The 27215-nt window shown below is 36.6% G+C and overlaps 1 long non-coding RNA gene across 1 annotated transcript; it reads left to right on the forward strand.

The window, feature by feature from the left end:
- Positions 1-22608: 22608 nt before the first annotated feature.
- On the forward strand, positions 22609-26228 carry LOC137478777 (uncharacterized). The gene is made up of 3 exons (XR_011001800.1): positions 22609-22663; positions 24240-24501; positions 26120-26228. It is a non-coding gene; the product is annotated as an uncharacterized lncRNA (long non-coding RNA).
- Positions 26229-27215: the final 987 nt, after the last annotated feature.

The raw sequence follows: 27215 nt of genomic DNA on the forward strand, positions 1-27215 counted from the left end.
AGTGATAATTAAAGTGATACAAAAAGTGTAATAAACAGAAAACAACATATGAGCAAACGTGCCATCATCATCTAAATTCAAGATTCTGCTTTATCTGATTAGTTATTCCTCTGATCACATTAAAAGAACTTAATTTCTCAAAATGTCTATGAAGCTGGTGTAGTCATGTGTAAGAATATCTGCAGCTCATTGACAATTTTCTTCAAGTCAGTTTCCCTTGGACTCTTAAGCTGTGTTATAGAGAGGGAACCCCTTGTGGTTTAACCCCAGCTGGCAACTTAGTACCGTGCAGCTTCTCACTCACCCCTCTGACACAGCATGGAGGAGAATTAAAAAAAAAAGAAGCAAAACTCACAGGTTGAGATAAGAACAGTTTAATAATTGAAACAAAGTAAAATAGAACAAGAATAAAACAAGAATAATGAAAATAAGAGAGGGAGAGAGAAATAAAGTCCAAGACAAACATGGAATTGCTCAGTGGACCGATGCTCAGTCTGTTCCTCAGCAGCAGTTGGCATCTCCTGGCCAATTCCCCCCAGTTTATATATTAAGCATGGCATTTTGTGGTATGGAATATTCCTTTTGCCAGATGGGAATGGTTGTCCTGGTTATGTTCCCTTTCAGCTTCTTGCTCATTTCCTTACTTGTAGAGCATGCAACATTGAAAAGTCCTTCACTTAGGGTAAGCATTACTTAGCAACAACCAAAACATCAGTGGGTTATCCACATTAGTTTCAACTGAATTCAAAAGACAGCACTACACCAGCTAGGAGGAAAATTGACTCTATTCAAGTTGAAACAAGGACAGAACTATATTCTAAAAAATCTTTCAGAGTGTTTGAAAGTGTTTGTCTAGTCAAGACAAGATTTCAGTTTTCCAGGTGTTTATAAATAACCTCCTTGTGTTGTTCTTGTATAACATGTTTCTAACAAGCTACAATTTCTGTACAGCATGCTGTAAAAGTGAAATATGTGAAAAAGGAAAGAAAAACAACAACAAAGTAATGGAACTGCAGAATTCTGACACTTAAAAAGAACACAACAAGAAACTATCTGAATATGAGACCAGAAGTTTGGGGTTTTTTCCATTTTTCCACACAGATGTCACAATACATAATATTTCACTGTAAATAATCACCCTGTCAGTTCTACTGCATGTTCTTTTGCTGAGCAGTCCAAATTCTCTCAGCCTGTCTTCAGAGCAGAGGTGCTCCAGCCCTCTGATCCTCTCCAAGCTCCTTCTCTGAACTCCACATCCTTCTTACGCTGGGGACTCCAGAGCTGGATGCAGCACTGCAGGTGGGGTCTCCCAGAGCAGAGCAGAGGGGTAAAATCCCCTCCCTCGCCCTGCTGTTCACACTGCTCTGGATGCAGTCCAGGACATGTTTGTCCTTCTGGGCATTCTGAACTGCAAGCACATGTTGCTAGGTCAGGTCCAGCCTCTCAGCCACCAGCACCCCCAAGTTTTTCTTGGCAGGGCGACTCTCGACCTGCTCATCCCCCAGCCTGTGCTGCAAACCAATTGTTTGCAGTTTAAACTATAAAGTAGCATGTTTTCATAACACTGAAAAATACAGCTACATTTGTTTTGTCTTTAAAGAAAAAAAAAGCAGGTTTCATTATTGAGAGGTAGAAATCCCTGTTTTATAATTCTCTCATGAATTTGTAAGGGTAGTAGTCTTATTTTAGACCAATTTGGTTGTAATGGAAAGGAGGTATGTAGCTGTTTTGGTTATTATCTATGGTAATATAGCAATATGAAAGACTAAAAACAACACTATAGAAAATGCATAAATAAAAGAAAGGAAGAGATGGAAAGGATAAGAGTAGAAAGATATCACCACCCTTGGATCCAGCAACAAGGTGTTGGTCGAAGTGATGGTCACCGTCTTGATCCATCATGGGTGGGGGAATGTGGCATTGGGTTCTCTCTGCCCCTGTCCTGGGCAGCTGGGGGTGTCCAGCTGGCACGCTGCTTCTCGGTGAGACCAGGGCCGCCGTGTGAGTGTGGAGCTCTAGGGCTGAGCCTCCGTGTGGGTCTGCCGCTTCCGTAGCCTCATGATGAGGTGAGATAAAGGGCGAGAGAGAAGGTGCACTCCGCCTGTGTGGCTGAGAACTGTTTATTTCCCGTGTGGCTGCAGCGGTGGACAAAGCAGCTGTTCCCAAGTGCCGCGTGGGCAAAATGGCTGTTTGAACACAGGGAGCATGGGGTTCAATAGGGGGCGGGCAGACAGGGGTGGAAGCCCCCCTCGCCCAATAGGGACAGACAACAGGGGAGTGATGCGGACCATGGCAACCCATGGGAACATTGCAGAGGCGGGTACAGGGTTTTGGGATAAATGGGATAACAGAGGTGGGGTGATTGACACAGAACTTTCTGTGGGGAAGGGGTGTGGTTACAAGACTGACAGGTGAAAGCTCCTATAGCAGACAGCCTGGAGCAAACCATTTTGAGGAAAAAATGGGGGCACATAGAACCAACCTAAGTAACATTTATTGAAACCCCTAACTGAACCAACCCATCATGCAGCAGGGGAAAGCCACCAAAATATATAATTTAATGGGTATATATACATACATATACATATATACATATATGTATGTATGTATGTATGTGGGTGCACCCATGCATCTTCCCTGGAGGGTTTTTTTCACACTGACTTTTAAAAAAAGTTTCTGGATCTGTTGCAACACTGTGGATCATGTGCAGACCTCTGGTAGAAGGTCTGGCCTCAGGAATGAGTCTGCGAGAACTTTGGGGGTCTCTGATGGTGTATGACCCCTCCTGAGAAATGACAGCTGCCTCTCATGCCAACATAATTGAACCAGAAGGGATGAATACTCTCATGCCATGGGCAGTTTTACAACTGAGTTGTATAAAAGAGGACAATCATAATGATAAAAAGCACCATCCTGCCTCCAAAAGATCTGCTTCTGATCAGCCTTCTCCTTTATATGTCTCAAACCCCAGAGGCTTCTGTGATGCGTGCTCACCCACTATGTCTTATTTGGACCAGAGACTTGGCCAGCCCATACCCAAAAATTCACTTCCTCCCCCTCGGGGTTTTAGTTGTTTACTAAAGAATTAACCAAAAAACCTCCTGACAAAGCAGATATCTGCGACAGTTTGGTACCTTATGTAATGGTGTAAAAACCCCAAACCCCAAATATGATTGAAAATTACATGGACTTGGAGAGTAAATTAAATTACTGACTTTTTTAATGCATTAGAGCTGTTTTACTTACTAATGCTGTGGGTAAAAGTAGTCATGCATCTAAAAATTTGCTTTTTTCCTTAATACAATCTGTGCTAATCATTCCATACAAATAAAAAAAGCTGATAACTTGATTATTGAAATCTCAACAGCCACTTATTACAGACCACTAAGAGCATGACTACAAAGGGGACAGCAGTAAAATAAAATAATTTTGCCAATTATATTTGACTGGGAGTATCTTAATTGTTAAATGGGTCTGTAGTGGATAGTAGGACCAAACATGGTTTGCCACAGGCAAAAGCTACATTAATAATAAGGACAATGAACTGAAGATCTACATTAACAAAAATAAAGTCACACTTAAACCAAGTGAACTCTAATTTTTTTTTTTTTATATATTTCAAAGAATACCAGGATGATGTAACACCTTGATTCTCAACTTTCTCTTCATGATGTATCACATTTATGCTAGAAAAAAAGTCATCCAATTATTTACTTTAAAAATCACAACACTGAATTTTCTAATCATCTACAGAAGAATGGAAGGTACCTAACCATACATTATTATTGAAAAATATTCATGGCATTAAACTGTATCACTCTAAAGATTCTTTTCAAGGCGTTAAAAAAGTAGCAAAAATTATAAAATAAGTGCTTAAATTTTTATTATTTCTGTTGTTATTGCTGCTATTCAAGAGGATATTGGAAGAGAATGTGTCCACACATTCACACATGAACTGCCAAAAATCCATGTCAACTCTCCAAGGGCTGACTCATTAACAAGTGTTACAATAGCCAGATACAGGAAAAATTGTTATTTTGATTGTAACACAAAGTCCAAAAATGTCTTTCTTATTAGCATTATGATATATTTTAAATATCTTCATTGCAATTACCTCACAAACATGGATTGCTCATGAGGTAATTGAGTTTGTGGGTAACTGGGTAGATTGGGTAACATCCCAATCTATAATAATGAAAGTCTTCCACACTGATATAATAGATGGAATACTTTTCTTACACAACAGCAGCTCAAATACAAATCAATGATTTCTAACAATATAGGTGAGTCCTACTTAAATTTCACTCTTCAAAAATGACAAATAGGTATTGGAAGATGAAATTAAGAAGAAGGCTGTTAAGATTAACATTTTAAATCCAGATCTGTTGCAATTTTGTATCCCGTTCACCATCCTCAAGTTCTCTTCAAAGCATGTGTATGATTTAATAATGGTGTTTAACCCTTAGCTCTCATATCAACATCTTTTTCATTGAAAATGCAATTGGAGGAAGGATGATATATTTAGAAATATAAAAAATAAGACAACATTTCAAAATTAACTCATAGGACACTTGGGAACAGATTTTGCTTTTGAGGAAGAGAAATCTCCTGGAAAGTAGTAACATGGAAATTTTTGAGATCTTATTCAAACTCTTGGCTTTGAAGCTCACATTTAAAATTTTCTCTACAAATTAACTTTTGGGGAATATATACACAGACCTTTGAGAATTTCTCAAGCTCCTGGGTAATCTGGAAGCAATAGTGCTTTGATATAATGTACAAATTAGGCATATTAGCAGTCAAACAAGTAAAATATTTCTTGTGCGCTAGTACATTTCAAGACCTTGTGTTTTTCAGCAACTATTTAACACTTGTAGAGATCTACTATCCCATTTACTCAGCTACTTAACATTAGGCAGGAGCAAACATCTATGCTGAATGTTTGCCGAGCCAGATCATCCAGTAAATTAAATCTGACAGAGTCCCCACCAGCGCAGCACCTGCTCCTGCCAAGTGCAGCTCTTTATAAATGTGATGGGTTCAGCCTGGTGCCACCTGCGCGGTTTGGCAGTGCTGCTGATTGCTTCTTGCTCAAAGCTGCTCACCGGGAGCTCTAACTCACCTCTTGAGCACCCATAGTGCAGCAACGGAGTAGGATGGCAGACAAAGATTTACAAAGGCAGGTCTTGAGGCCAACTTCCAAGAAGACACAAAATGCAGTGTCTGTAAGGCTTCTGAGAAGAGGGGACCAGAGGACAGAGAAGTGGAATCTCTGAGCACCAGAGGCACTGGCATCCTCTGCCCCCATAGGACACTCATTGACAGTGGAGAGTAGCTGCACTGCCTGAGCTGCTGACAAGTTACTTCCCAGAGACCCATTCTGTGTGCTTGGTTCATTTTGTGTTTCTAATTCTTAATAGTTCATTTTCAGTTACTGATTTTTGGCAGTTGAGTGCTTTCTTAAGACTTCAGCTTATTCTCAGCTAATAACTCCGTCTCCTTCCTCCTAATCTGGCCTTTGTCTGATCTTCATTCCCTGAAACACCAACTCTTTTCCTTTAAAAGATTGCTTGTGCAAGAAAATGATCTTATTTGCCAGAATTATTCATGTGACTCCTTATTGGGGAGTCCAGAACTTGACACAGAAGTCCAGGTGGTGCTGAGGGTGAACAACTCTTTATCATCCATATCATTAATGGAGAATCTTAATAGGATTTGAGCCAATATTGGCTACTGGGGTACACTGGTGGCTCCCAAACAGACTTTGTTACATTGATCACCACTACTCAGAGCCCTGCCAACAAGTTTTCAATTGACCATTAGAGCCTGATCATCCAGCTCATACTTATCAGCTTCTCTGTAAGGCTTTTGTGGGAGACAGAATAGAAAACTAGATAGACACTACCTACTGCTCTTCTGTTGCATCCTGGGCTTGGGTTCAAATTATGGGTTTTTTCTTTGTTAGTTTTCCAGTTCTCTGTACCCTTGTGCATCCCCCGGGTTTTCCCCTAGTGCGGTTTCCATGCCCGTCTCCTCGTTCTCGCGGTTCCACTCACCACAAAGTTCCGTGTCCGCCCCTGCTGTGTTCCCATTGGTCGCTGTAGTACACGTCATCACCATGATGTCTGTACCCATTGGGAGGGAGGACTCCCCATCCGCCCTGTCCCTTCCCTATTTCATCCCACTCCTCGGCATGCTCGAGGCCATTTGCATCCGAGCGAAGCTGGGAGCGGTTGCAGCTTTTCCACCGCAGCTCTCGCTGCCAATAAAGCATCCAGCTGCCATGCGGATGGATTTGGACAAATTCCCTGCCTCTTTGTTTCTTCCCTTGCGCCGACAGCGAAGCGCAACCAACAGCCCACCCCGGAGTGCAGCAGCAAAAGCGCCCGGAAACTGCAGCGAGCCCCGGCCCCGACGAAAAGCTGAGACGCCCAAGCCGGGTGTTTGAGAGCTGACCAGAGCCAAGAAAAGTAACGAGCAGCCGCGCTCTCCCTTCTTCTACCAAGACAGTCACTTTGTCACAGGGCTGTATCAAGTCAGGCAAGAATGACCTCTCACTAGTGAATCCAAGATGATACTCCTTATGGCCTTGACTTTTGTGTGCCTGGAAATTGTTCCATCACCCTGAGGTGACCAGTATATCTATAACCTTCCTACATTTTTATGCAGTTCTACAGCCTTTACATTCAGTAATTGAATGTTTACAATTTAAGCTGTAGTTTATGTATCACATTTTTACTCAGATTACACATGCAAACACTCAGGAAAATGCACTCTAAGGGGGACTATACTAGGAATCCCTGAAATCAGAGAGCATTTAATGAAATTTAAGGAGAAATTTGCATCCTAGAAGGAAACAATATAAAATATTCCAATAGAGAAATATCAGTGCTCATTTTGGAATTTATAAAAACCACTTATGTTGAACTGTTTCATTTAATATAACATGAGGAGAAGCAGCATATTAGTCCATTTTGCCCAGTAATTTTGTAAATATTTACCCTATAAAAATAATTTTTGAAAATAGTGTTCTGTGTGAATCCAAATTATAATCCTTATCCTAGTTTTTTTTTCTGTTTCAGGTTTTTTGCATTTTCCCTATAGGAACTGAGTCAACATATCACATCCAGCCCTTAAAACACTCCAATATGAAAGATACAAGACCTATTCCTTAAACCATGTAATTAAATTCAGTATTTCTTGTCTCTCTGCCAGCAGGAATACCAATTTGCTTAAGTCATAAAATGGGAAAAAATCATGTAACAAGCAGCTATTTAAAACTAGGCTTATTTATTCAAGGCATAGTGAACATTTGACATCTTTCTTAAGTGTTTTCCTTTGCATTTATTACCATAGCCCCAGTCAGACAGTAACTGTCCTTGCTATTTCTCAGCAGTTAACTGGGTGAGGAGATGCTTATGTAAAGCAGCAAGGACATATTCTCCCTTATAATTCTCTGTTCACTTTCATATTATTCCATTAAATTTTCTTTCACAGTACCTACTCCCACATCCATCTTCTAAAATTTTACTTTTTCCAGCCACACTTTTTAAAAGAAGCTGATTTTCATCCTCTTTGCTTTCAAGGAATATGAGGGAGCAACTTTACCAATGGCACAGAAACACCCAAGTTCCTTATATACAAGCCCAGGTGTAACCGAAACTTGCACGTGGATTTTTCATTTAAGCTAGACCGTGCTCAGACAAAAGGCTGGTGTAAACTGCAACCAGAGATGCAGTGGTGGTCAGCTTATTGCAGGTGGTGCCTTTTGAATGCCATTTGCATACAATTGCAAGATGTAAATCTGCAGAAAGGCAAATATTTCACAAATTGCTTATTTCTGTTCTTCAGCAAAGAGTAGGTAATTCATATTATTAGATACTGTGGCAACATCTTCTTCCTTCTTATGACACAGTAAGAAACTGAAGACACTTTTCATTGGTAACCTCAGTTATCAGTGGTGCACACAGAGCGTTAGAGCAAGATTACAATATCGATGAGAGGAACACTCATTTACTCATTAGCACTTATTAAGTAATTGCACATTTATTATCTCTTATTCTCCTTTTCTTTTAAGAAGAGGAGAAAGAAACATATGTACCTAAGATTTAAGACTCTCAAGTCAATCTCATAAACAAATGCCAATATTTTATAAACCATGCAACATGAACAAACTTGGAACATCTCTTGCTACTTAGCACTGCTGATTCCAACTTTCACGGACATTATTATCCCAGTAAGTGGAGAATCACTTTTGTTCAAAGAAGAGATGCACATTTCTCTCTGTCTGTGGCATGAGAAATGGTAGTATTAGTCTTCCTTGGCAAAAAGTATATTACTTCACTGTTAACACTCACTTTAAAGCAGAGTGGGTTGTTTCAGAAGATTAATTATTTCTTGATGTTCTACTGCTTGTGTTAATTCACCACTCTTATGATTATTTTGCCTGAAGAGCAGAGACTTTATCACAAAATTTCTAATTATCCATCCAGCAGAGCTTCCTCAAACACTAGCAGAAGACCATATGCTTAAGGGCAGCTGTGCACTCCACAAAACAACATGTAGCTTTGTCATCTCCCCCTAGCAGATAGCCTCTGCTCATGATGGTAATAGCAGGCATGCTACCCTGACCTAAATGGGGCTTGCACAAGGAAAACCTTATGTTTTATGAATCAGAGGTCATCAACTCAGTTTCTACAAAAATTCCTCTAGAGTATTTGCATGCACTGGGATGTTGCTCTGCTATAAAAGATTTATTCATAGTTCAAATGCAGAAAATGCCTTCAAATATATTTTGAATGAAGAAAAATCTTAATTTTGACTGGAATTGAAACCTGAGTAAGAACAAGCTGTCCCCATCCAGACATTAGACATGCTGATTTTGGTCCCTCTGGGTTGTTCATTCAAAGTTAAAAGACAAAAATATCTGAGTTTGTGTGCTGGCCTTTCCATCACAGTAAGCCAAATTTTTAGTCACCGACTGCTGTTTGTATCCTAAAGCTACCTTATGCTGGAGCATAGTTTTATCAGGAAAGCAGTGGAGTCAGGCTCATCACAGGTGGTGCTGTCTGCATATTCCTGAGCCATCTGACAAACCAATGCCATTGCTCCCATTCACCTTGCTATTTGTTCCCAAAACCTTACAGATGTGCATTCTTTTTGTATTTAACTGAGATTACAGAAAAAATGTTCTCAGTTACTCATTAAGAAAGAAATTAGATGAAGAAATTAGATGAAGAGAATTAAATTTCTAGAAAAATACCTGATAACCTGATAAGCACAGTAAACAGAAGAAGGAAAACTACAGTATTATTATTTGATAAATGGATACACTATGCAAGCAAGAATTACAAATAATTATTAGCAGCAAATATTTCATTGCTGGGTGGTTACTACAGTAAATATAAAAATCAATTCATACTAATATTTGAACTCTACAAAGTGAAACCACTTTAAAAATTTGATTCAACTGCCCATAAATTTATATTTGTTCTGTGAGAAATGAAGACACATACATCAATATTGCACTCAGTGCTGGAATGGAAATGAAAAAAACACCTCTTTCACTTAGTGAACAGACTACAGGGAGTTTTAATTTATGCCCTCAATTCCTAATAGAATAGGCAAATTAATAATTTTTTTAAAATATGGCACACAACCATTATGTTCCATTATGAAACAAATAGAAGGTCTTGAAGTTCTTCTATGAGTCACCATTATTCAAGACTTCTATCACCTTAAACCTGCCTGCCCAGCCATTTTTTTCCCACAGAGATGCTTGAACTTTCCCATGTAGAGTTTTTGTAAAAGCACACACATACATATGTCATCAGCAGCAGTTTGATTCTATAGACACTTGGGATGATTGATAGTTGAAACAAGACCAACCATAACAACACTTAGGAAAGCCAACAAAAAAAAAATAAACAAAGCAAGTACATCTCATGTGTACTGTATTTGGATGAAAGAAACAACAAATAATCCCTCTCATTTCTAGATGAGGCACCATGGAGAAATATTCAGGAAACTAGAATATAAATAACAACCTTAAAAGGAAATATTTACCTGGGCAGAACCCAGGGCAATCTTTTTATCACACCACTTCAAATCCTCAATTTTCCTTCATCCTCATAATCAAGGTTTAATTGACAAAAGTTAGTTAAACTGGTGAGGGGGTGGGAGAGTTATTTTTCATTGAGCACTAGTTCTCAATGAAACTAAGTCTGCTTCCATAAAAGTGTGGCCAAATTGGAGCAGGTTTCTGGAATAAAGTGTATGGTGCTGATGATACTTAGTGTACAACACATATGTATTCAGAGACTAGAATATCTTTAGTCCAATCCCATTAATCTATTATCTATCAGATTCTGCAATACATTTTTCTGTTCAGTTACATCTTGAAAAAATCTACTTTTCACTCTTCATGACTACTCAAAGCTACCAAAGAAAGTTAAGGGGAATTATCAGGATATCTACTCCTCATGAACAACTCTGGTCTGAACTAAGACATTTATGTACAAACACTTTAAGTAGTGGTGACAAATAAAACATAAAATAAGAGAAAATAAATTACACAGGAAATAGAATAGCAGCTCAAATACAAGTAGAAAAGGAAAGAAAACAATGTAATATAGAAAGGCAGCACTGAACAAACAAAATCGTTCCATTATTTGAACTTGCAATTTAATTCTTCCTCTGAGTTTCTCTTTTATAATCCTATCTACATATTTGGCAAAGACATTTTATAGGGTTTATAAATAACAGATTGTATCAAAGCTTAAAGAGGTATGGGGAAGATAAGGAAAAAATTTTTACCTACAAACATATGAATTTTTTTTTATTGTGAATACATTTTTATCCAATTTTTTCTAAAAGAATAGTTGCAAGTGAAAGGATGATAGTGTGAAAAAGGTGTTCTGAGTGCATCTAGACCAGAATTCTGTTCAAGTGAATTAATAAAGAACATTACTTTTTCTGGTTGCTTGGAGATAATACCACAAAAAAAGTACCACAGCTGACTAAGTACACTAACCGAGTTATCTTTTTCCATTAGCTTACTGACAGTTCAGATTGTAGATTTAGGTTTGTTTCACACCTATAGTCTGTTGCTATACATTAATAATTCTAAGCTGCTATTATGTCATGCAACCTTGTGGACTTTAGTGCTATCACACTAAATCTACATGACCTGCAGATCCTGTTCTTAGAATGTCTTCTGTAGCATATCTTATTTCTCCTGTGCATCTTCAATCCCACTCTCAATATGGTACTTTTGAAGGAAAGTCCCTTCAAAATTTTGAATTTTGAAGTATTTTATAGATTCTTTTGAAATAGTAAATATTTATTCTTCCTGTAATCATTTCCATATTTTGTTTTACAAAATATATAAAAGTTTAACCAATTATTGAACATAAATTATTATTTTCCCTTATGTAATCTTAAGGATGACCGCAAAAAAATTGCCTGTTTTTAAGAAAAACACCAACAGGTCCATAACACTATGAGACTGGAATTGTCCTATCATCATTTTACACAAGCAAACTCAGACATAAAATGCTTAAGAACTTTTTTACTTAAGAATTACTTGAACTGGCTGTATGAACTCAATTTTGATCCAAAGGTATTAGTGAGAACTTGAAGGTCCCTTCCAACCTAGACTGTTCTAATTATGGCTTATTATTTAAGCTAAACTATGCAAGCTACTATACTTTTGCACTAAAAGTGTCAAGTTAAATAAGTAAATTTACTGTAACATTAAATCAGTAAAGTTATGAAACCATAATGACTAATTTTAGGGGCTTTTTAAGACAAATAACAGCTAAGTCTCTAACGTCTCAATTCCTTTGGAAAAAAAAAGATAGCACTTACCTTTATTTAGAGACTGAGATTGTAGGAAAAAAATCACAATAAAGAGGAAGAGGAATAAGAAAAGGAAGAAGGGAAAGAAGAAAATGAGGAAAAAGAAGAGGAAGAATAGCACACCACTAAATAAGTGAGATAGAATGACAAAATGTTTTAGGTTGAAAGATGCCTCTGGAGGTTTTCTGGTCTTGCTCTCTACTCAAAGCAGGATCTTTTTAACAATTAGATCAAAATTCAGTGTTAGATGCTAGTCATAGACCAAAGATCAAAACAACACTGTCTGACACAACTGTGCTGTCATGGAGATGTCTAGCCCTTTTCATAACAACCAGGCACATTGCAAACAGAGGATAAAAAAGACGGTAGTTTTATTTAAAGAAAAAACAAACAAACGAAACAACAAACCAATAAACAAACAAACAAAAAATAAAAACAACTTCAAAAAAACCCCCAAAAAATACCCCAAAAATATCTACAAGAATTAGAGGTATGATAAGTACATTTAAAAATTCTAACCAGTTACAAGTTTATTTTATTGGCTATGACATAAATTTGTCTATATCAATTTCTGATTTCATCACAATATTTGAGAGTGCCATTTGCAAAACTTTCAGCATAACTTAAATTGACCTGTTGGGTTTTGGCCATTTGGGGGTTTTATTTCACTTCGCATTTTCTAATGCTTTTACACTTAGCTATCCTGCATTTCAGAGTATCACACATACTGTGAGAATGTCTTTTGTTGAGAAAACTAAAAGGGAGCTCTAAGTGACAAGAGAAGAACACTAAAAAGGGTGATATTGATACATATTATAGTTATAGCTATGATGGAACTGAAAAAAATTACAAAATCAGTAGTTAAGAGACAATAATATCATCAAGCTATATTAGCTCACCTGAATGTCTATCAGACTATAATGTTTATTCTTTTATGAAAACATCTCAGAATATGTATTGAAAAATGTCAAAATATTAAAAGTGGATTTAGTAAAGGTAGACCTGTTAAAATATTTCTTATTTTCCCAGGTGAGTGAAAAAAAAGATACTGAACATATCTGTAAGGTTAATTATTAAAGAAGACAGTTCAAGGAAAATATTTTCACTACCCAGACTGCATCTTAGATCAAAACTGAGACCAAAATAGAGAGTGGAGGAGAAATAAAAATTAAACCTTTAGCTCATAAACTGTGGCAAACACATACCCTCTGACATACTCAGACACAAGTAAAATATGAGTTCTGTTAACATATGTAAACATTAGGTATATTAAATATGATGGCCCAATTATAACCCTAGAAATGACAGTACTACACAAGGCCACATGTTTTTTACTTTTATCAGTAACAGATTCTGAGGAATGTTCTGAATTAGTATTTTTTTCTATAGATGAAAAATGAATAAAATATGAAGAAAAGTACATCAAATAATTTTCACTTCATAACATGATGGTTTTAAAATATATTTGTATTGCTCAAATGAAATAAATTTGTTGTTTGAAACAGCTTTTAAATTTTTAGTGAGGTGTAAAAAATCAGAATCTATGTAATAGTTATATTTACTCATATATTAGAAAACGCAAAAATATTTTTTACAAGTGAAAACACAAATATCAATAGCCACAGAAAGAAAAAAAAGTGTGTTTTCAGTCATCCCACAAACCATTTCTGTTTCCTGACTAAAGCAAGTATTCACTTTTAGTATAATATTGTTGTAAAATGCAGGCAAACCCAGTGGGAAGAAATGATGATGTCTGACTCCAGTTCAGAAGGCTGAATGATTTCTTTATTATAACTATGCAATAATACATTAATATACTATATAAAGAAGGAGACTAAAAACTACATGCTACTTTCTCTAACTACCATATCTAACTACTAACAACTCGTAACCCTGTTTACCAGAGTCCAGACACAGGTGGATCCAATTGGCCACCAGGCTCAAACAATCCTCACCAGAATCCAATCAAGCAATCACCCCAGGTAAACAAATTTCCAAGCACATTCCACATGAGAAAAACAAGGAGCAGAAATAGAAATTGTTTTCTCTTTCTTTCTCTCTGTGTACCTCTATGAAAAATCCTGAGAGAGAGAGAGAAATGTGCTTGCCAAATAATATCAACCAAGATGCTAATAAAGAAAACTTTGTTACATCTACCTCAGTCAGGTTTTGATGTTATGTCTTCAGAATCTGGAATTAATATTAATTTTTTTGCCTGATGATTACTTCTGCTTGTTTTCTTGAAGTAATTGTACAGTGTCAGTGTAATTGTATTAGTCTAACACAAAAGGTGTTACTGTTAAGCCCCTGATGCACAGGCACTCTCTGCCCATGGCAGTATTTGGGTCTTTTTAGCACTCCTGCAAGGACTACATGAACAACTGAGCTGAACAAAAGTAGATAATGTGTTTAGTTCACTTGCCCCTATACTAAAGAGTCTAAGCCTGTTATAAGACACTGAGTGGTGCTCAACGTCATAAGAGATGCTCTGGGCCAAATGGTTACATAAATATCTGTGATTTATGGCATGCTGAACATATCACTGATAGCTACGAACTCCCATTTTCACATGTTAGCCTTCTGTCTGTCTGTATCATCCTCTGGATTGTTTCCTCAAGCTATTTCCCAATTTCTTGCTTTGAGTCTTCCATGTGTAAAGAATATAAGTGCACAACACTGTAGGTCTATCCATTTTCTAAATGTCATCTCTGAAAACTACTTTTTTATTTAAGGTACACTTCAGGCTGACTACAACTATATAAATCATAGTTTAGTAAAAAAGAACTTTCCTAGTAGAAAAACATATTTGAAATGTATGAGTTTATTGCAATGGTTTAAAGTGGGAAAGAAAATCAATAAAAAGAAAAAAGAAAAGGAAAATAAGACAAAAAAAGGAGAAAAAAATTGAAAAGTAAACTTGAAATAATGCAGCTTAACGAACAGCCAACTATTTCTGTTTTCACTCAACATTTCTCTTACTCTTCAACTCGTGTTGTTCTTTATTTAGTCTCTTATATCTGACCAGTAGGGGGAAAATTATGTACAAAAACCAAAAAAATTTTTGTGATAAATACTGTGTATTTATTATGTTTTACCATATGATTATTTCTTGATCTGAAGCTTCACATCTAAAATTAGATTTACCAAAGGGAGAGTAAAATAGAGCAAAAGCTATAAAGTGTAGCTCTACAGAGAGTGTCTACTCTATTAAAGATCAACTTCTCTCTCCATATAATGAAACTTACACCACCATTCCCCTCACAGTGGGGTAGAAAGAGATGAAGACAGGAGGATTTATTTCTTCTCATTTAAAAAGGCTGTATAACACCTCTTAATCAAAATAAATGGTGGCAAGCCTAACAGTAAACACAGTAATAAAAGATTCACAGGAACAGTGACTTTAAGAAATAAAAGGATTAAAGATGTTTTCTCCCTCTCCTTTTAGCCTGTTTGGAATTATTTTTGTTTAAGAGTAACCACTAATTATTATAAATTTGTAGGTGAAATGAAATATTTATGTATGTAGAGTATGTTAAGGTAAAATGTACTGGCCAGTGAATGAGAGCCTTTGGACTTTGCAGATGTTATGTCTTGAAACAAAATTATGTGGCTAAAGCAGTGTCGCATAGAAGATATATGTTTAAGAAAGTATACAGTGGAGTTTCCCAAACACTGATATACAAATTATCAGTGGGTACTGACAATGCTTTGTATCTTATTTCTAGTGCAGTTTTGAGAAATTTGGAAATCCTTGGAGGGATCCACTGGTTAAAAGAGTTCTCTATACTTTTGATGAACTTTGACTACCTCATGAAGCATTTTAAAATGTCAAAAGTCTCTGTCAAGAGGAGAAGGCAGTTAAGAAAGGACATTTCAATTGAGACATCTTAAAATATTTTAAACTTACTGCATCACGGCTGCTCATTTCTTTTCTTGGCCCCGGTCAGCTCTCAAACGCCCGGCTTGGGCGTCTCAGATTTTCATGGGGGCCGGGGCTCACCGCAATTTCCGGGCGCTTTTGCTGCTGCACTCCGGGGTGAGCTGTTGGCTGCGCTTCGCTGTCGGCACGAGGGAAGAAACAAAGAGGCAGGGAATTCGTCCAAATCCGTCCACGTGGCGGCTGGATGCTTTATTGGCTGCGAGAACTGCGGTGGAAAAGCTGCAGCCCGTTCCCAACGTTGCACGGACGCAAATGGCCTCGAGCATGCCGAGGAGTGGGATGATATAGGGGAGGGACAGGGCGGATGGGGAGCCCTCCCTCCCAATGGGTACAGACATCGTGGTGATGACGTGTACTACAGTGACCAATGGGAACACGGCAGGGGCGGAGACGGGGCTTTGGGGTGAGTGGGACCGGGAGAATGGGGAGACGGGCACGGAAACCACAGGAGTAGGGGAAAACCTGGGGGATGCACGAGGGTACAGAGAACTGGAAAACTAACAAAGAAAAAACCCATAATTTGAACCCAAACCTAGGATGCAACAATGCATAGCTGAGATTTGTTCATGATACACAGTGTGTTATTACACAGATGTTTACAGCACAGCCTTGTTACGTGGTGCGTACTGTGCCATCTAGAGACAGAATGCCAGCAAAGTGCTCCTACATTATCTAATCCCTGAGTAAGGCCAGGTCCAATGACAGATCTTTTAGCTGATGCTTTGTCTTTTGTCTCTGGCCTTGATGGATGTTGCTCTGCTTGGGCCAGCTGAAGCATAAAGGAAAGGACAAGATGATAACAGCTTGCTCAGTGGCACACCACAACACATCAGCATGGCGCTCCCACTCATCACCAACGTTCTGCCTATACAGCACTGCTCAGAGTAAAGAATAAGGAAGGAAATAAGAGATGTTAGTGCTCTCCATAGGCCCGTTGAATAGATGTGTGGATAAAACCCCACCAGATGGAGAAGATTAAAGCAGAGTGATGAATGACTTAGGAGGGAAAAGATATACCTTGGGAGAGGGTATTGATCACTGGTAAAGATCTGCGATGGTAGAATGAGGTAGGGTAGGATGTGAAATAGAAAAAATATAGCAGGAGTTTCAAGTAAGTGAAATGAGAAAGAGAAGGGAGGATTTCACAATGAAAAATAATTATAATACAGAGATTGTATCAGAAAAAAAGACATCACAAATTCTGTTCTGGTTTTGTTAATGTGTGTTGGTGGAGCATATGTGAGGAAACTATCAGCAGTCCTTTCCTCAGTCTATCTTCTAGTTTTGATGGTGTATCCTACTAGTTTGCAGCACTTTGTACTCCATGACATATTGGAATTATTGGTCTCTTTTAAGCTTAACATTATTGTGGCTGATTACATATAGCAATATATATATATGTATACATAAAATATGTAAGTCACAACAACAGAAAATAATCAGGTTGCTCACAAACAGATGTGATTTCTGGATCTCTGTCATACTTTTTACATTAGGCTTGGCAAATACAGCAACTACAATATTGGAAATATTTCTGGCATGTACAAGCAACGACATTTCTCAGAGATGAGAGATAAAGGAGATTTCATACCCTAATCTTCTCATGTCAAGCTGTTCAGAAAAGAAGAATCCACACGAAAATATAATTTGACAGATAAAGTGTTCCTAGCATGTTCCTGAGGAGAAGAAATGTGTTGCATCCTGGGTTTTGGGTTCAGATTAGGGGTTTTGATATGTATTACTTAGCCGGTTCTGGGTACCCCTTTGTACACCCCTGTTCCCCCTGCGGTGTTCAGCTCTGGGCCCACTCCAGAAACCACCCCCTGCTCCTTCCTGAGACTTCCCGGTCGGTTACCCCGTCCCTGCAACCCCATTCGGTCCGGAGCCCGTGTCTACCCCTGTTGCATCCCCATTGGTCACCTCGGTCCACGTCACTCCCTCGTAGTCTGCCCCCATTGGGCGAGGGGGGCTTGCACCTCCCTCGGCCTACCCCCTATAAAACTCCACTCCTTTCTTTGTTCACCACCATTTTGTCCACGTGGCATTAGAGAGCGAGAAGCACTTCTCCATCGCAGCTCCACACGCCAATAAAACCTCTCTAGCCAATCATGTGGACAGAGTGGACGATTCCTTCTCTCTTTGTCTTGTCCCTTGAGCACAGCAGTAGAACGCGGCCAGCCCACCCCAGTGTGTGGGACGCAGAAGTGCCCAGAAGCAAGCGGCGGCCCCAAGTCCCGCCGAGAAGCAGCACCATTCCAGGCTCTCTGGAGCTGCGCGGGGCCGGGGAAAAGAACGCAACATTGCAGAAATATTGTTTCTTCTATGGCTAAATTTTCCTATCAGAAATAAAAAAGATGTGCAATATATATATGAAACAAAAGACTAATGGACTTTTATCACAGAACTGATCCCAGTACAGAAGTAAAGATAGTTTAAACCTTTCAACAGGTCACTCTGTGAAACAAACACCAATATAATAGGGCTTTCACAGGCTCTCACGAGAAAAAATAAACCAGAGACAAAGACATGATTTTAAAACAGTAGGACAGAGTGCACACTCCAAAACACTATTAGGCCTGCACAGTTCCAAACACCCAGAAAAACAGTTTGTAGCTTTGTCTTCAACTATGCACCTTTTTATCATTTATACATTGGTTAGTGGACTAAAATAGAAAGATCTGGTTTGATGTTTGAGTTTAGGTTTGGTTTTGTTTTTTATTTTGTTTTGGTTTGGGGTATTTTTTGCTTTTGTTTTGTTTTGTTTGGGGTTTTTGTTGTCTTGATGGATTTTTTTTGTTGTTTTGTTTCTTTTTTGGTTTTATTTGGTCTGTTTTTTAATGAACTTTTCTGATGTGGGGGAGATAATGCCAGCAGAGGAAAGCATACTTCAAAACATTGGAAACAGATTCTCAAAATAACCAGAGTGAAGCACTTCTTTACTAATAACTTTATTTACTGTCAAAGACCAAAGGTTAGTTACAATTGACTCTGTACATAATGCAGAGAAAAAGTATGGATGTCCCAGAAAGTAATAAGCTGGTTACTTCCATGCACATGGCCTGATTGTGTTCACAAGTTACTTTGTTTTCTCTGTCAAGAAATCCTGAATGTCCAAAATATATCCAGAGCAAAAATTAGAAACAAAGAAAGGACTTGAAAAGAGAAAAAGGACCATTGTATTTTTTTTGATGAAAAAACCTTAATTCTCAGAAGTGAATAATTAACTTCCTGATTTTAGAGCTTTCAGATATGGGGTCCTTTCTCCTGAAATGATTCTGATATACACAACCAGAAAGTGATGATCCCTGTAGTACCAGTTCACAGACATTTCCTAAGAAATTTTTAATGAACATGAACAGAAAGACAGACAAAGAACAAGTAGAAAATTAGTATTCACACAGTAAGTCCTATTGCACATAAGTTTTGATTCAATTAGCTTCATAACGAAATTATTAATTTCAACATTAATATTGATCAGTTTACTGTGTCCCGTGATTTAACCATGATTATGAAGCTGTACTCTATTTTTATCCTTTGTATTTAGATGAGGGCAAAATCAAGGATTTACAGAGGAGATTGAAACTTTAAATCCATTTTTATCTCCTTTTGAGTGGTTATCATTCCTTTCCTTTAAAAATGAATCTTCATTTTTGCATACCCTCTATCCTTTTATATTTGCATATGCATCATATTTCAGTTTCTGAATAATAATTTTCCTAAAATTCTGATTTTGGAAGTCTTACATTTGTAAGGCTGTAGAAGACTGCTAGGAAGGATACAAAAACACATTGATAGGGAGATCTTCAGAGTAATATATTTCAAAATAATAAGATTAGCTAGAATTAGATTAGAGAAGAATTCTTGCTGTTAATGTGAAAAAAGATTTGTTATGCTCTTCCTTAGAGAGTCACCTTCTTTTTGGCAGAATAATTTTATATAGCTCGGTCAAATATTTTAGTGGATATCCTAATCTTTTCTACTAAACTTATGTTCACATTATTTTTAAAGCATTGTGAGAATTAGAAATCCCACCAATAAAAAAAAAAGATGTAGGGATAGAAATAATTTTTAAAAAGCAAGCATATATGACTGAGATAACATGACCATGCAAAAGAATATTAAATTTTGTTTTCTACAAAGGATGGAGGACACTGCTAATACTTTTGAAAGTAATACCTCTGTTAATTTTCATTCAGACCAGCAGAAAAAAAAGATATTGCATGCTTTAAATTCAGTGACTCAGATCTGATTGAATAAACCTCTTGTAGAAAAATCCATGCACATAAGAATTTTTTTCTGTGGGTACAGAGCTGTTGTAAATAAGGATGTGCATAAGCACCAAGTTCACGTAGTTTCACAGAGAGCTTATGAACATCCTTAAAATCCATAAGAGATTTTTGGTTTTTTGTTTCTCATGACCTCAGTTTATATAGAACTTTTATTTTCTGAGATGAAGCTAATACAAGCTTAATAACAAGAAAACCAACAAAAGCTCTGTAAGGATTAGATGGGGTCAAGAAGTAGAAACTCTACTTTCATAAGCTCAGACCTCAATCTATGCCATGTGAATCATCAAGTGAGCCATAATACACAAGAAACTGCACAAATAACTGCAACTTTCCAAGTACTTTAAACTTGTCTGGTCAATAGAACTCAAATTCACTCCTGAATTTCCAGACTTCTACATCATTTGCTCTGAACTACATTTGCTCAATTGACACACATCAGGTATTTCAATATGTACTGTCCATTTCTTGGTAAGAAAGTAGCTTGCGATTCCATTTTCATCCTATTTTAGACATTCCGAAAAGGGAAAAGAATATAAACAAAAATTATGTTGATATATCTTAAGGAAACTGTCTTACCAAATAGTCAGGAGACAATCCAAGGATAAGCAATATAGTTTGGCCTTAAAGCTAGAGAATGGTGTCTCACCTTGTTTTATTTAGGTTTGTCAATAGAGCTTGAGGTAGCAGAAGGCTAAAAGCAGTGTTGGTGCACTTACTGTTGCTAATCAATTCAGTCTAAGTGGGACAATGAAATAACAGAAACTCATTGAGAAATCCTATATACTCAGAACTTTCTCTTTTGCTTACTTATGCCTCTTTGTTTCTACCAGCTGTGTCTCCATCAAAATAATCCCATTTCACAGAATAGCTTCCTATAGTTTGCATACATCACTAAATATTGCACAGTATATATTACTATATATTGCAGTCACAGAAAGAAGAAAAAAGTGAGTCACCATTAATACTGCAGATAAAGGAATACCCAATACTATCAGCTGTTATCTTCAAAGCATGTGTAAGGTCTCAGATAGCTGCAAGTAGAATTTGGTAAAGATACTAATTTTATTTTTATATAAGAATTGTTTTTGACTCTAAATCTTATATATGCTGCCATTAAATGTGAAATGATCAAAATTTTCTGTTAAGGTTTACAAAATTATAATGCATTAAAACCTTTTTGTACTGATATTTTAAAAGCTTGCTCAAAGTTGATACTCAGGACACCTATTTGCCCTGTTTGAAACAAATACATTTCACTATTTTCTTTCTCCGGAATGAGGACTTGGAGGTCACCACACAGATAGAGAAGAACATCCTTTAATGTGAATGAGACTTTCTATGTGTATTTGAAGGCAGAATTTTTCTCTGATAGTAAATGCTTCTGTGGTAAAAAAATAAAATGGATAAAATATTCAAAGAGCAAAAAGGTTAGGTAAAGAAGAAGAACAGAACCTGTAATGATATTCCAGATTCTGCTGTGGCACAGGAATTTATAATTTTTGTACCTGGCCTCACTGACAAGATTCAAGACTTAAAAGTCTGAAAATTGGGAAGAGCCAAAAATTTATCTACAGCTTACCCTTTCTATTCTTAAAAAAAGTATGAAATCACATCCAGCTAAAATGATCAGCAGGAGATGGTCTTCTTGCACTGACCTGTTGAAGGATATGTACCCACTGATGGCAGAAAAAGCATTCAGATCTTGGTACATACTGTAATAATATTCTAGTTTTAAGTGGTATTGCCACAAATCTAAAAATTTTTTTAAAGTTTGTAGTCAATCTTTCTATATCTCACAATAGTGCATAAAAAAAGTTATTAGAAGTATTCAAACAATTTTAAATATCATTGAACTTTTTTTTCTAAAACTTCATGATAACAAATTCTACAAACTATTTTTCATTGCAAAATTTGTCATATGAAAAGCTCTTTCTGAGACATGGTCCTCTAAATTACAAAAAAGTTTGTAATGCATGCCTTATTGGTTACAGTATATCTCACTTCCACCATCCTTTCTTATGAAGGACTTAATGAATTTATTTTATGATTTCTACAGAAAATGATAAGCAAGGCTAAATATCCCCCTTGGAAAAAAAAAGAGAAATATAAACCTATATAAGCACAAAATAAAAATTACGTTTCACAGTTCATTATACACTCTATATTGGTTGTGAAATCTGATTTGTGACAATGGAGCCAACATATATTCCTAACTGAATATTATTTTAGGGCTAGCTATACCCTCTCTTAACCTCCCAGTTATTTCAGAATATAAAAATACTGCTATGTTTATCACAAAAAAGAAATGAAAGCTTTATTCAACAGTAATTTTTTCCAATCTAGGATACCTCAGCACCTATTATAATTGTACTCAAAGCAGGAATATTTTACAAGTCTTACACTTTCATATCCTATGATTGCCTTAGTTTTCACACAGAAACAAAGACTAGACTATCAGAAATGTCTGGAGAAACTTGATTCCCACAGCTATTAGATTTTGAAAACTCTGAACCAAACTCTAGGAATGGAGGAAGGGAGGAAGGGAGGAAGGGAGGAAGGAAGGAGCACAGCTCTGGTATACAATATTAGAATGAAGAAAAAAAATTAGAGAAAAAAGTAAACACATTGAATATGGGAAGAGGTGTAAAATCCAACTATATAATAGCAGTTTGCAATGCATACCTGATGCACCTCTAAGCATTTTGGGTCTTTTGATTTGGTTGGTTTGTTGGTTGGTTGATTAGTTGGTTGGTTGGGGTTTTTGTTAGGTTGGTTTGCGAGTTTTTTGGGATGCTATAATCATGTTTTGTCTGCATTATACTAGCTCCAGAGGAAGAATATCCTAATACAATAGTCATGTGTTTTGATATTAGACAGTAAATATGACATTTCTTCTTCAATTACCATCAAATGTTTGCCTAATGAATGTGTTTTAGACCAGATGTGAGCAGAACAAACAATTCTTGCAACAGCATTTTAAAAAATTCACTGAAAGCAAATTTAATATACAAAGAGATCTTTCTAGAAAAAAAAAATTTGGATTGTGTCTATATCCCATAACACCAGCTCATGCAATTTTCTAGTATGATATCTCCACCTCTCATTCTATTCCCTAACATGCTGAAAATATTCCTAGCCTTTTAGAGTTAGTTACAAAGGTACATTTGGCCAATTCACCACCTTTGATAGCATAATTTTTAATCTGCTTCTGTAACCCAAGAGAATTTTTTAATAGAGAGAGTAAAGTATTGAATTTTTATTCTTCATGCTCAAGAGGGCAATGTTTGACCCTGATGGCTAATTGAAAGCTAAATTTTACTGCATTACACTGGACACTAATTAAACCAGTTGGGACACTTTTCCAGCAATGCAACACCCACCATAAAAAAAAATTCTCCATATTTAGAAAAAAAAAAATGGAAGGAACACAGAGAAATGGACCAAAAAAAAAAAAAAAGATACCTACTTAATATCATCAGAAATGAAGTGGGAGATCATAACAGAATTAGATTAAAAATAAAGAGGATTATAATTTAATTAAATTGGTTTGTGGCAGAGTTAGTTAATCAGATTTTTTTGTTTATTTGTTTCTTTGTTTTTTTAAATCTTATTTTGAGATAAGAGAGTTTTCAGCAGGAGCAGAAGTTGTTTACAGAGATAATTCAAAATGGCATCTTTGCAGTCAACAACAGTTACTTTACTTGCAGCAGCATTAATTAACATCCTTAGTCCTGAAGTATATTCCTCTAATAAACACACTCTGATGTAAACTGACAATATCTTCACAAATAAAGCCAAATTTTTGCACCATGAGACTGTGTAAATAAATTATACTGCTTTAATGAGATCCATATTAAGATCTACATCTGATGCTTACCCAGAGTAAAAAATATGTTAAGAGTCCATGCTAGCATATCTAATATCACTTCCCTTTGTGTGTATGTGAATTTCATTTGTTTTTTCTGACAGAAAACATCTAGCTTAGGGGAAAAAAAATAAAAGAAGAAAATAAAGAAAAAAAAAGCCTTGATAGTTTTTCCATTGCTCTTTTCTTTCTTTAAACAGCCATGAATTTGTCATCTCATGCTCATAATGATGTAGTGAAACTCTTTGTTTTCTAAGATTACATTTTCCCTACTTAATTATTCCAGGAAAAGTGTCCATGGATGGAGTAAACCATGCTAAAACTATATGATCGTACTCCCCCTGAAGCTCTGGCAGTACCAGAAAAGAGTATTCGTTTCTATCAGACCAACTGTTAGAACACCCAGCTGATCTCATGAGATGGCTACAGAAGTGCAAGACGTGACACAGGACTATGTGTGAACTTATGCTTGAAAGGGAGAGGAGAGTAAAAGAGAGGGATGGGCATGACAAAGAAAAGGAGAGGGAGAATGGAGTCAAAACAAAAGGGTGAGCAAGGTTTTAAAGTAGTAATTCACTAATATATTGGTATATGCCAATCCTGAAAAAGCAGAACAAGTTTCAAGACTTACAAGCATTGCATTCTGGAAACAGTGTTGAGTTTGCAGGCTTTTTACTCTCTGGATACTAGGAAAAGACTTTGGCAACACGGTGTGCTGATGAATTCAGTACTTGATAAACTTAATAAATTTAATTTTAAATTACTTCATTTTTTTTCCACTAAACACAATCTACTGCACACTATTAATCATCATGTTGCATCATTATGTTTTTTTCAAGGAAAGACAACAGACAGGATGCCCACAGGCTCATAGAATTCTATTACGGTGAACTGAAGAACCCACTTACTTGAATCTCAAACAGAACTGTACATTTCTATTTTAGTTCTATGATCAGTTTTAAGGGCCACGTCACCAGTACTGAGTATCACATAACTCTTTTTCAAGGTGTTGAAATTTTTGTTGGCATGTTGCTTTATAGGGCTAGTATGACAAATATACCTTTGAAAATCTTAATACATTTTAATCCCTTCAAACTAATCTAAATCACTTAAAAAAAAAGAAAGAAAAAATGTCCTTAAATAAAGAAAATATATTCTTATTTGTCACACACATACTTGTACTTTTAAAAAATATGAAAAATATTTCCTTCATTTACATCCTTATTCAAACTGTAGGCACTAAAAATTCAAATGAGCCCTAATTAAAATTATTATCTTAAAGCTTCAGTAGAACAGTTATCATCTATATTAAAGAAGTTTCTAGTTCAAAGGAAAACTCTGCACTGAGTCATGCATAATTTTTTTTCTCTTGTCAGAAATCAGCCATGGTTTTGTCATCATTAAGAGCTGGCCTTTCTTAAGAGAAAGGACAAAAGTACCTGGTCATGAAATACCCCTAGTTAATTACAATACCCCTACTGACAGGTTCCTATTTACAATTATAAAAAAAATTCTTGCTCATACTTTATTTATGTCAATTGTCCGCAGAGGAAAAATAAGACTTATCAGGAAAATTTAACAGTGCAAAAGTATAGATATGAATTCCCATACATACCAAAATTTATTGTGGTGAACATGACAGAGAAGGAAAGGTGCTAATGTAGGTGAAATTTATCACTGTATAAAAAATCCCACAGAAATATTCTCACAAACTATGGTTGATAACGGATATCCTATAATTCATTTATTAAGCTCAAGAGGTCATGCACACAAATTTTACTAAAAATACTGATTTCCTAGAATCGAAATATCTAGTGTTACTTTAGGAGCTCATAAAATCATAAGATAATCCAGGCTGATCAGGTAGACTTTGGGTGGTCTCTGCAGTGCTAACCTCCTGCCCACAAGAAAGAACCCAGCTCTATGCTCCTGATCACCCTTTCTTTTCTATATATGCATACAAAAAAAGTAACTGTAAGGGCCTGTGTTGTTCTTGCTCAACTTTACAATGTCTCTATCTCTGTTAGCCCATTTCTCCAGGCTGGAGAATGCCCAGGACATTCTGTACAGCAGCCCTGCCTCCGAGCTTGTCAACTGCTGCCTCTTGTTTGTTGTCATCCTTAGACTTGGAAAATGTACCAGGGTACCTTCTGCTTCTTCCTACAGATCACTGATAGAGAAAAGAAATAGGCCAACTCCAAGGAGAGACCCCAGAGATCCTCCAGTTTTTACTGACCTCCAGGCAAAGCACCAGACACTAACTTCAGTTCACTAACCTGACAGTCCAACCACGTTTTCATTCGTTCTGTTTTACTCCTCTCCAGATAGTTATTTCCCAGCACAGGCCATGTGGGACACCATTGCAAAGCCTTTTTAAAATCAAAGAAAACAACTTTTAATATCTAATTATAACATATAGGCTTTTTTCCTCTTATCTCACATCAGAGGAATGAAACATTAGACAAAACTTAATAACTGTTGTTGTACACAGAACATAATAGAGAAAGCAGCTCTTTCAATAGAATATTGTTTCTAAATATTAGCATGGTATGTTGGTTTTTTACTAGCTAAAGCAGATATCACCTTCTTTTCTTCCTTTGTTTTTATTAGCTTAGGCAGATTGCATTGAAGCCACCACCCACCTAAGCTTTTCCAAGCTTTCTGAAAGGAAAAGGCTTTTTTTCAGGTGATGTTCTGAGTGGCAGTATGAAAGCCTGATAAAATTAAATGATTCACTGAAGAGTATTGGAAAAAACTTATCTCTCTAGGCTTCATTTCCTTTAGACACACAGGAATCCACTGAGATATACTGGGTTTGGATATAACACAAAATAATTTTACTGAAGTTTTAATCATATTTATCCCACAAATTCTATTTCTTGCCTCTTTCATTATCTTAATTAGTCAAATGGAAACAAAACAGAACAAAGTATAGCATGAGATGAAGACCTTCATGAAACCAAAGATTCCTTAGCTGTAAAGACAATTTTTGCCCACTGAAAAACAAATTGGCTTCCTTTTTTGTCAAGTAGATGGTCATGAAACTCCAGCTGTAACATATGTCCAGGACTCCAATAAGCAAATTACCTGTTCCAAGCTGTAATTCAAGGTCTGAAACATCTGGCTGTGGGGTAGCTGGGGCTAATGAATGTAGTCTTAGGTTTTACTTAGACACAGAAAATTAGATTACTATCCAAATACTCTTGGTATCTTGCTCTGGAAAAGAATTCTGCTTCCATTTTTCAGTATCATAAATAGAGTC

Source organism: Anomalospiza imberbis, chromosome 1 (assembly GCF_031753505.1).
Source record: "Anomalospiza imberbis isolate Cuckoo-Finch-1a 21T00152 chromosome 1, ASM3175350v1, whole genome shotgun sequence".
In the NCBI taxonomy this organism is placed as follows: Eukaryota; Metazoa; Chordata; class Aves; order Passeriformes; family Viduidae; genus Anomalospiza; species Anomalospiza imberbis.